The sequence below is a fragment of the Prionailurus viverrinus genome, chromosome A1 (assembly GCF_022837055.1).
Source record: "Prionailurus viverrinus isolate Anna chromosome A1, UM_Priviv_1.0, whole genome shotgun sequence".
Taxonomy (NCBI): Eukaryota; Metazoa; Chordata; class Mammalia; order Carnivora; family Felidae; genus Prionailurus; species Prionailurus viverrinus.
In genome coordinates, this window is record NC_062561.1 from 95880670 (window position 1) to 95892765 (window position 12096).

Sequence of the window (12096 nt, forward strand, 5' to 3'; positions counted from 1 at the left end):
GGGTGGGCAACATACATTGGTGAAGTCCAGACAGCACGAGATAAAAGCTCCCTGTGGGCCTCTTAGAGGGACTGGCCTCCATGGTGGAGAATGAGAGCGCCAGCCATAGATGGTTGTTGCCCTACTAAAATGAGGGCTCGGTGTTGGGCAAAATCTTCTGATTTTGGACAGAAAGTCCAAAATGAATGAATGAATGAATGAATGAAAACATGTGAGATGCAAACATCTTTGGGACCATGATTTCGAGACCTCCATGGGGGAGGATACTGCTGACGCACCTGCAGTAGAATTTCAGGCATCGGGCAGTTGTGGAGGACCCAGCATCCTGGTGAGGGGCCCCGCATCAGACTGTATGGGCAGCTGTCACTCACCCGTAGCACAGGCCGACTCTGGCCCTGTCTTAGTCTACTGTCAGAACCACCGTGGGAAAGCTGGCCCCTTCGTACTCAGACAACTTGAGTGAAGTTGAGTGCCCACTTGCTTTGTTTCCCTTCCCCTCCCTTCCCCTCTCCTTATTTGCCGAAAGCATGTTCCACCATCACAGTCTGGCTGAGGTGCTGTGGGACTCAGGGTTGCAGTCCTATAACCATGATTCCTTAGAAGAGGAATTAGAGAACAGTTGAGTGGCCCATTGAGTGAGCAGAGCCTTGGGGCACAGAACCAAATTCTCCCCCTGCTGATCCAGTGCCTGGGAGCTGGCACCTTCCCACCCCCCACCCCGGACCTGGGTTCCAGGGGGGAGCCTCAGCCACCCATCCCTCCCTCCTTCCCGAGGCTGAGCCATACCTGTGAAAGTCTCCTCTTGGCACAAGGAAAGCCATGTTGGGAGGCTCAGCCCCCTGGCCGGTTGTTCGTCCCAAAGATGTTTGCATCTCACATGTCCCTCCGCCTCTCTTACCGATGCTCCCAAAGCCGAAAGAACATCCAGGCTGGAGGGGATCCCCCCGAAACCACCTGCTCTGCCGTCTCAGGATTAATGGGATCCAGTGATGCAGCAAAAATGCCATGACAGAACCTTATGCTTCCAATCCTCTCCGTGTCATTTAGCCAAAGAAACCGTAAACAAAAACGAAGAAGGAGGAAACAGCTGGTGGTATAATCCTGCTCTGTTCTTCAGAAGAAAGCCAAGGGGAGAGGGAGTCCTCATTTTCACATCTTAGAGGACTCTATTGACGGAAACTTCTGGGGGTGGGGGGGGAGCGCATACGTGTGTGCAGCTGTGACTCCATCCCAGCTGGGATTCCGCCCGGGCCCCTGCCTCTTAAAGATGGTCCTTTGTGACCTCGAGAGGGCTTTACTTCAAACAACTCAATTTCAGGGATTTCAGAGCTCTCCATCAACCGGGCCGTGAGGAACAGATTCGATTTCCCCTGCTTCCAGGGAAGAGAAGCCAAGGCATCGAGTAAACACGGGCCGTCTGGCGTGGTCGGGGACCCCGAGCACAGAGGCAGCGTCTGGCATTTGAGTTAAACCCACTGACAAACGGTCCTCGCCATTTCTTGGCAAATTTCAGATTTTGCCCTTGAGGGGACAGTTGTCATTGCACCTTTGTTCAAAGACCTGGAATCAGGCACTCCAGACGTGCCCTCAATGATGCCCGGGTTTGTGGAAAGTGACGGCCGTGGGAAGAGTCAGGGATTTTTAACGGCCAAGGCAGACGAGGAGTTGTTCACTTTGCTTTTGAACTCTAGCCCTAGCCGCCTTCTGGGGATTGTGTGCCCCCTCCCAAGAAAGCAAACAGGCCAGGCTTTCGAACCCAGATGCTGGCTGCAGTCTCCTCTGAGGAAGTTTGTGTGTCCTGATGGCACCTTCGCTTGCTTTTTTGTGTTTTAAAAATCACCTCTGGCTTCCATTCAGAACTGGAAGCCTCTGGAATGGTGAACAACACTGGAGGGTTGGAGGCTGAATCTGGGGTGAAATACTACAGCGTAAAAGCCCTTATAAGAAAGTCTCAGTTTCTGGGGTGCCTGGGTGGCCCCGTCAGTAAAGCATCCAACTCTTGGCTTCTGCTCAGGGCACGATCCCAGGGTCGTGGGATCGAGCCCCGTGTCGGGCTCTGTGCTGACAGTGTGAAGACTTCTTGGGATTCTCTCCATCTTTCTGTCCCTCTCTCCAAGTCTCTCTGCCTGTCCCCCCACTTGTTCATGCACACTCTCTTTGAAAGTACACGTTAAAATTTAAAAAAAATTGTTAGAAAGTCTCAATTTCTAAAAGTCCAGTTCTCGAGTTTTGGACTTACAGATGTGTACTAAACAGTGGCTGAGTCATGACACAGGAAGTTAGTGGCCAGCTTGTCCCAGTAAATGTTATCTAGGTCCTTCCTTGAGGTGGGAAATAAAAAAATCAGAAGTCATAATTCTTCACCACAATTTCAGTTATTATTATTATTTTCTACTGTTTACTTATTTTTGTCTCTCAAAATAGACAATCAAAATAGACAATAGAGAGAGAGTGCGAGGTAGGAAGGGGCAGAGAGAGGGAGACACAGAATCTGAAATGGGCTCCAGACTCTGAGGTGTCAGCCCAGAGCCCGACGCGGGGCTCGAACTCACGGACCACGAGATCGTGACCTGAGCTGAAGTCGGACGCTCAACCAACTGAGCCACCCAGGCGCCCCCCGTAAAATCATTTGGACATCCGAACACCAGGCCTTTCGTGGCTTGATACCAAGTAAATTATTGAGGTTAATGAAAGTGAGCATTTATTGAATGGTTACTGTGTGCCAGGCCCTGCACTGAATTAGCACTTTACCGAAATTATTGAATCTAATCATCACAATCCTATGAAGAATTATGGCTATCCTTATTTTACAGATGGATAAACCAAAGCATGAAAAGGTTAAGTACCGTGCCTGAGGGGGTACACCATCTGAGTGGCAGGGCTGGGACTGGAACCCAGGGATCTGAGCCAAAGCCTCAGGCATGGACCTTTTAGCACATTAAGGAGTGTGGACTCCCCTGTGGGTCTCTTTTACTCCATACTGCACCTTTGCGTGGGCTCCGGCTCTCCTCCGTCTCTGCAGAGTTTTAGGTTTCTTGTTTGGGAACACCCAGAGGCTGGCCGCCTCGATTCTGAGCATGTTCTCTAAGAGTGATAACACCCAAATTATCACACACCCGGAGCACAGACTTGGCTGTGCACTTCCTGTGCTTTCTACGCTTTTGGGAGTCAGGAGACTCCCCCAGTCCACGGAGTTCACGGACCTGAACACGTAGCAGACCAAGAAAGCCCAGAGCAAATTAATGAAGGATCTCTTCTATCAATCTGTGTGGATATTGGAAAAGTACTTAGGGACCCTGTTCTCTCAAATGAGGAGTGAGGCTAGGTGCTAAAACCAAGCCCAGGTCCCATAAAATCCCCAAGTGTAACTTTTTCCATTAGTATTCTTGCTGATTTAGAATGGTTATTACCCCGCCTCACTTCACTCCCAGCTCTCGGCAATTTATTTTCCCTTTAAAGATTTTCCTTTTCACCCTCTCCTTTTGTAAATGCACACGCTGTCTCCACATGGGCTTTTCACAACCAGTGGAGGAGAATTGTGTCTCTGAACTTGCGTCGTTGCTGTTTCAAACTACGACTCTGGAAGTCTCATGCTCCCATCTTAGGTTTCTAGCACATTCCTTAGATTCTTTCTGAGTCAGAACTGTGGCCAGGTGCCTGGATTGAGAAGAATACTAAGAAGGGTGCTTACTGGGGGGCGCCTGGGTGGCTCAATCGGTTAAGCATCCAACTTCGGCTCAGGTCATGACCTCACGGTCTGTGAGTTCGAGCGCCGTGTCAGGCTCTGTGCTGACAGCTCAGAGCCCGGAGTCTGCTTCAGAATCTGTGTCTCCCTCTGTCTCTTTCTCTCTCAAAAATAAATAGACATTAAAAAAAATTAAAAGAAAGAAAAGAAGGGTGCTCACTGGGAAAGCTAAGACTTCGGGCCCGTCGATGAAGGAATGGCAAAAAAATGTATATTTACGCTCTAAATGTGATACCACAGTTAAAAAAAATGAAGTATGTAGCACGTTCTAACCTGGTTGAGGAAAAAAACCATAGGGTCCGATGTTTCCGAGTGTTTTTCGTCTCATTGCTGTAAAAATCACCAAACAGTGCTCTTAGGTTTATCCCTGTAAATAAATACACATAGATGTATGCAAAGGGTCTGGAAGATGCATTGGCAACCACACCAACACCGTCAGGAAGGACAGAACAGAGGTTCCAGGAATGAACAGTGTAAATACAGGATTTGATCCTTATCTATATCGTTCTAATGTGAGAAAGAACACGTGTTTGTGGATTTGTTACGTAATGGTAATTACAAACGTGAAATGATAATGTCAGCTTTCGGAAAGGCCACGGGAGGCCTCCAGATAGGAAGTTTCTTCTTACGTCTTGGTGCACGAAACCCCTTACTGCGTTTTGTTCACAACCGGCCTGAGACTGGAAACGTGGATTCCCCTGGACTAGGTCACGGGGAGCGCTCGCCTTCCAGTTGGGTGTAACCGGTGAGAGTTTCCTTGAGGTCAAGTTTGGTTGACGGCAGGGTAGCAGAGCCCAGGGAGCCTCGGATGTGCCTGGTGTGTGATGCTATTAGCCAAGCTGACCATTCTGTCTGGTGGTTGCCCTGCCTAAGAGTTCAGTCTCCAAGGAGAGTTTTCACGTTGTCCCTATTTTTTTTTTTTTTTTTTTTTGGCTGGAGTCTACACCAGAGCCCTGGCCAAGCAGCTCACCTCTTTGGTGACTTTTCAGAGTCCAGACACTTCTTGGGCAGGCAAAGCAAAACAAAACCTAGAGCCAAGGAACAGCCCGACTGCAGCAGTGACGGCATGTCTCGTTATTAATGACTTCAGCAATCTGTGAATTCTGATGACCGAGGAGAAGACAAGTCATTTCGGTTGAGATGCAATCCAGAAAATCGAAACCTGCGTGCATTTAGCACCCAGTCTGCCTGGGGACCTGGCCTTCCTGGCCTTCCCGTGGAAACGGGATGGCCCTGATTTACTGGCCCCACATACCCTGTACTTAAGTGCGTCTGGGCAGCCCAGCCTCTGTCACACGCCTCAGAGGATTTTCTACTAAACTGCTAGCTGGGGGACATTGGGTAAAAATCCGGGCGGGTGGTCTAAGGAACAGCGGGGCTGGGGATAATGTGGGAAAGAGAGATGGAACACGAGGAAAGGTGGGCAGGAGAGTGGGTGAAGCATGTGCCAGAAGAGGTTCTGGAGAGGGGGGAGATGGTGATTGGGGTGAAGTCGTTCCCGCTCTTCCCCTGTATCTCCTAGAGTTTGGTTGTTGAAATGGGGGTGTCGCTGTGTCCTTTGGGTTATTTTCTTTCTTTCTTTTTTAAGTTTATTTATTTTGAGAGAGACGGAGACAGCGTGAGCAGGGGAGGAGGGGGAGGAGGAAGGGAGGGAGGGAGGGAGAGAGAGAGGGAGAGGGAGAGAGACAGAGACAGAGACAGAGACAGAGACAGAGACAGACAGAGATTGAATTCCAAGCAGGCTCCACACTGCCAGCCCAGAGCCCGATGTGGAGCTCGAGCTCAGGAAACCTTGAGATTATGACCTGAGCTGAAACCAAGAGTCGGATGTTTAACTGAGCCACCCAGACACTCCCTTTGGGTTATTTCCAATTCAGGTTCAGCTCTGCTCCTCCCACTGATCACTTTGCCTCAAAGCTTTTTAGATCCACGGATGCTCTGAGTGGCCACAAGGTACTTGGGGTGCAGGCTGAGAGGGAACCCGGCACCCTGACTCGGCTTTCCACCGGATCCCTGTCCTCCAGCTCCTCCTGTGCAGGCAAATGGAGCTGCCCCCAACAGGCCTGCCTTCCAGACTTCTGGGTCTTGCCTTTGGGGGCCCCTCCTCCTCCTGAGACCATGTGGAAACTAAATTTTATGGTAAAGCCAAAGCATTTACGTTCGGTGTTACAATACCTCATTTGACCTCAAAGCTCCTATCTTTCTGGTGATTTTAGAGACATCAGAACATTTTCTCTGTTGTCCTTGTTCCAGATGGATCTGTCACAGCTGCTGAATTGGGAACAGAATGGGGGAGCCCCAGCGCTGCTGGCCACCTGCTGTGTGTCAGGAATCCCCAGGGGGTTCAGGACACATCAGAAGCACAGCTCCCGGCTGGGTTGGCCAACACTGTTGCTGAACAAACTGGGATAAACCCATCACAAGCCAATAACTCAAGAGACGAGGGTTTGGAAAAGAGAAAGGAAGAAATGGATTTCGGGTGCTGGCAGTGGAGGAAGTGGCAGGCTCCAGCCTTAAACACCTGACCTTTCTGGCCCGCCAGATGGTCACTTATAAAAGGGTCGAAATGCCTGGGAGCAGGCAGAGAGCATGTGATTGCGAGCAGGTGTACTATGTGATAAGATGCGTAGGGTGCGGTCTTCTAGAAATTCCATTGCCATCAGGGCTTTTCTGGTCCGGTGGTTGGAATGTTCTGGTCTTTGAAAAATGTCTCCTTCAACGTCCCAAGAAAATGCAAGAAGAAATAAGCACAATGGGTTTTAGTTACAGCCTAAGTTGAGCGGTCTTGTCTATTTGTGGTTTTAATTGTTGGAGGCTGTGGTTGACACGCTCACCCCAAGGTAATGTGTGCCCTAGGTACTGTGCTAAGTTGCCTAACAGGGGAGTCAGCCCCATCCCCAAAGGAATGACATTTTGCTTCCTCCGGTAAATTTAACCCCTGATTTATGAGCTTTCCAGGGACTCATCATCTGGCTCTTTTTGGATTTTAAGTTCCTTGCTGGTTTTTTTTTTGTAGCCCCTTGGTCAAAGAAACAAGACAAGCAAGCAAGCTGGAAAAAAAAAAAATCAAGGTATAAGGAAGTTTGAAAACGAGAGTTTAGTGGCCCTGAATCTCAAAGGGTTTATCAAGATTAGCTAGAAAATCAATTACCTTTTAATGAATAATAAGTCTGTGCCATTCTTACTTAATTCCTTTCAGTCCCTGTGAGTTAGGTACTCTGATCTTCGTAAAGGGTGATCTTAAAGAGCCTAGACACAAGTAACATGCTTGAGGTCACGCGCGTAGAGTTGGAACTGAAAAAGCTGTTCTTCTTTTTCCTGCATTTCACTTGCTTGTCCTTCTGTCTGGAACACTCTTACCCTGAATTCTGACCCTGGCTGGCTCCTTCTTTCCTCCAGGACTCATTTGATGAGGAGCCCGCTTAGAGGGCAACCACTAGGTCATTCTTGATCATAACACACTGTGGTGGTGTCCCTGCGTTTACAATTACCTGTCGTTCTTTCTCCTTCTCTTTCGTGTGTGTATTTATCTTGTGTGTCTGTCTGCCTCCGCCTGTCCCGAATCCCAACCCACGTTATATGAGCTCTATGATGGCAAGTATCTTTTCTCTCTTGTTTACTGTATGCTTGGCATACAGCGTGTGGTCAGTAAAGAGTTGCTCATGGGCTGACGGAGTCCACAGCCTATAGGCACATAACCACCACTCTGTGCTGCCTGTGGGCGCGTTCCTTTTCCAGGACGTGAATTTGATACAACTCAGCCCATTGTAAATTGAGGCCATGTGACTCAATGAGCAGGCATCACAGGCTCCAAGTTCACAGGTTCTGTGAATTTTGAGACATTTGCCTGACCTTATGGCTTGACTTCTTCAAAATCAAGACGGCAAAGACAGCACAGTAATGGTTGTTGTCATGGAATACTCATCAAGACATTGCTCACCACCAGCATTATTAAATAAAAAATATTACAGTAAGTGATGAGCTCTGAGATGGTCTATTATGAGGTATTTTCTGGAGAGAGGTCTGGAAAGCCAGAAAAAAACAATGACTCAGCCAGCATTACCTGTGATGCAGAATTGCTGGAGTTGAGCATTGCTTTTACATCCAGTGGTGACATCACTTAATGGTACACGAGGCTCCTGTGCCCCACGGGCCCTGTCCATTTGCTAGACAAGATCCTCCAAAGAATTGGATGACATCAAAACTTTGGGAGGTTTGGGGGCTTCTCCAGGTCTGCATAATTTAACCAAATCTGAGAGCCCAGCACTTCTTCTATGCCAAAGATTCCTTCTGTGTGTCAAAAGGATAAGAGAATCAGAGCCTGGACAGGCATTTCTTGTCAAGAGCTCTGCACGGCTGGGGGGCACCCTGGTGTCGTGACAATGATTCTTTCCCGGGAGAAACCATCTCTAGGGTCCAAGGCTGTGCCTGTTGCCAGTGACTGCCTAATGGCTGCTGAATTGTGACTTGCCTTGTCCCTGGTCTCTCCAGGTCCAGCTTACCACTTTGCAGAGTACTTGGGAACAAATGGGATCTCATTCTGTTCCAGGATAGCGGTGAGTGACTGATAAATATTTCAGGCTCTAATTTTTTTTTGTTTCTTGTTTCATGGGGATTTACATGCACAACTCTCATGATCACACGAGAGTACCTTCGGAGCAGGTATTTCCCAGTTGAACGTCTGCGTCTCTGTGTGGGTGACTCTCCAAAAAATACCCTTTTGTCATTATGATCTTCAAAGAAGGCAGCCCACATGAACCAGGAGGCAATGTTGGCAGATGCCTCTTATACCGGGGAGGCTGAGTGGCTCCTTTTTGCTGTCAGATCAGAAAGCCCCTCTTGGCAGCGGTCTGGCCATGCTGTGCCCGCCCAGCTCACAGTGCAGCACACATTTCTTATTCTGCGAGAGAAGGCCTGTGAAATTGTCTGCATCAGCGTGAATCCCAGCCCTCATTCCTGTATCCTCCTCGGTCTTTGGCTTTTTTATTCAGAGTGGTTAGGGCATCAACACCTGGGAGCTGTTGGTATTTATTTTGCAGAAGGAGCCTCGTATTTTATTAATTAATTCATCAGGAAAAAAATGTGCTCTGGTGACTGATTCTCTGGGAGGAAATCCGATGTCTCATTAGACATCATTACAGGGGCTTAATACAATTACGTTTGTCACACCAAATGACATTTGACATTATGGTGTGAGAGGTTCTTTCTAAATGGGACATGACTTAGGCAGATGATAAATCTGGGACGGTCTGTATTTCATACCCCCACCCCCCAAACGGAAATGCAGGTCGATAAGGAAAATGAAAGATAAGAAACCTTGGGGCTTGCTGGTATCTACTTCGTAACGGACCCAAGGGCACGGTTTACTAAGGTCTCTGGTTTAAGATGATGACTTTAGTGGTGAAAAAAAGGAGGTAGTTAGAAATTATGTTTTCCTCTCTTAAGTTGTCCAAGGGAGGGGCGCCTGGGTGGCTCAGTCAGTTAAGCGTCCGGCTTCGGCTCAGGTCATGATCTCACAGCTTGTGGGTTTGAACCCCGTGTGGGGCTCTGTTCTGGCAGCTCAGAGCCTGGAGCCTGCTTTGGATTCTGTGTCTCCCTCTCTCTCTCGCTGCCTCTCTCCCACTCATGCTCGTCTCCGTCTCAAAAATGAAATAAACATAAAAAAAAGTTTTTAAGATGTCCCAGGGACCTAAGGAAATCTCTTAAAGCAAAGCTACATAGCACAAAAGGTTTGGCCTAAAATCACTCCAGTCTCAGCTGATAGGCTCAAGCAAACAAACTTGTGTATCAGCGGCGAGAAAGCAACCTGGTTCCATGAAAGGTGTATCACTCTGTCAGCGTTCTCCATTCAGTTTTTGCTGGTCTGTCCTGTTCGCTAACACCTTTACTTCACCCCTTATGAGACATTTTGGCCATTCCTTGTTCACATTTCCTTGGGTTTAGGACTCAGGATTAATGTTCTTCTGTGAGTAAAGGCTGACCAAAGCCCAAAGCCAAGAATGATGGCACATTCAAGGAGTATCTCAGAGATGATGTGCTACAGTGGCTCTGATTTATTGTATTTTTATTTTTATGTATTTATTTTGACAGAAAGAGAGTGAGTGAGGGGCAGAGAGAAAGGGAGAGAGAGAGAATCCCAGGCAAGCTTGGCGTTATCAGCACAGACCCCGATGCGGGGCTTGAACCCATGAAACATGAGATCATGACCTGAGCCGAGCCAAGAGTTGGATGCTTAACCAAGCAAGCCACCCCCCCCCCCCAGTGCCCCTGTGAAGAGTAATTCTTTCTTTATTTTTAATGTTTTATTTATTAAATAAATAGTTTATTTATTAAATAAATAGAGACAGAGAGAGACAGAGAAACAGAGCACAAGTGAGGGAGGAGCAGAGAGAGAAGGAGACACAGAATCCGAAGGAGGCTCCAAGCTCTGAGCTGTCAGCACAGAGCCCTGTGCAGGGGTCCAACCACAAACCATGAGATCATGACCTGGGCTGAAGTCAGATGCTTAACCCACTGAGCCACCCAGGCAACACCCCCCCCCGCCCCCGCCCCACCCCGTCATAGTAATTCTTAAAACCAATTGTTATTCTGTGCTCTAGACATTTGCTCATGGTAAATAAAGCAAATTTACCATAGCTTTCTTAGCATTAGAAAGAGTAAAATAATTTCTCTTAAGCAGGTAGGTAGATCTAGCTTAGAATGCTAGAGTTGGGAAAACGTTGGCAGTTTTGGTTAGTCTAATCAAAATTTAAATATAATGAGAAAACTTGCACTTTCAAGGCTTCTGTTATAAATGCTGTGGTACAGCTGCCAAGATCCATTTGCAAATGAATTCACACCAGCTTTCAAGTCCAGAGGTATTTTAATAAAGCATGTTTGTTTAAAATAGGCTACACTCCTGGGACCCAACGTGTCATATCCACATATTTAGAATTCATCTAGAGATGTCCATTAAAGATAGAGGGGAAAATAACCAAGATAAGTCTGGTTGAGAAGGGCACTTGGTTGCCAGCAGGGACCCACCTACTTGTTGGATTTTTCTAACTTGTGGCTCCTTGGCTTCACAGTAGATCAGACTGTCTGGAAAGTAAATTGAGTGTCCTACTGGCCTTGGAAGGAGCAGAGGCTGAGCTATTCTGACAAATGTGCTGTAGTCTCAGGGATTCCTTCTTTGGGAATGTTGTTTTTTTCGAAACGGGCTCTGCACTGACATGTTTAGATGTTCAGGGACATTATTAGTGACCGGTACTCCTGTGGTGAATCTCTGCTCTAGCTTAAAGCCAAATCCCCTCTCCAGATCCAGAGGGACTGGGGAGAATGGCTTTGCTCAAACTCTACCTTGGACCTCTAGATTTACCTCCTAATGGTTCAATTCTTGTACCGAGTTCTCTGGAACAAGCTGGAAAGTTCCTCTGCTTCAAGATACCATTATTAGGACAAGAACAACTTTAGGGTTTGCCTAGACTGAAGACCTTTGTGAAAAGCTAGCTTTTAAGCAAATACCCGAAAGCACTTTTTAATGCCACGTTAGCGTGAGAGAATGTCCTGTTCGATGTGTGTGGCCAAACCACACTTGGGGACTTTTCCTCGCAGCTCTGAAACCCGGCATGTGGAAGTGATTGTCTGGAGAAGGGAGCTGCTGCAGGCACAGGGTGAAGATTCCATAGCAACACCCAAAACCAGTTCTGGAAGCCACGGAACAATTAAGTTCTGTTGTCCAGGAATGCATTCTCAACGCAGCCATTTCCTGAATACCCCAAGAGACTGAAGAAGAAAAGGCTCAAGGCCAGACTTGAGGGATACCTTTGCTGCTCTGTGCAGACAAGGTTTCTTACTCCCCACCGACGTTTTAAGTGAATGTGTGGCAGTCATTCCTGGGCAGTCTACTGAGATCATGTTAGCAGGAGGGGTAAATTGTCTATGACGTTGAATAGTCAACCTCCCAACCTTAGAAACCAGGTTGGAACTGTAAACCACGACAAAACAGAAAAATCAGTTGGGTGGTGATTTGGTGGTTACAAAAGTCTGAAATTGTCACTGAGAAGGCACAACGCAGTTCTGTGCCGATCTCCATGGAGTTTCCCCTACGCTAAAATCATTTCAAGCGCTTGACATCTCAACCATTAGCAATAGGATAAAGGGGGCCAACTAGACTCTGGGTTACATGACAAAGTCACCGATTCACCCTTGTGTTCTTTCTCCTTCCACTGTTGTGACGTTCGGGGTGCTGGGTAGACGTGTCTGAACTCAGGTTATTCACTTGTTCACGCGAGTGTTTGTCATTCTCCTTCTCCATGTTGTCCCTCTGACTGAAACTGGCCTGGGCCTAAGACCAGGGAAAATGGCAGCTC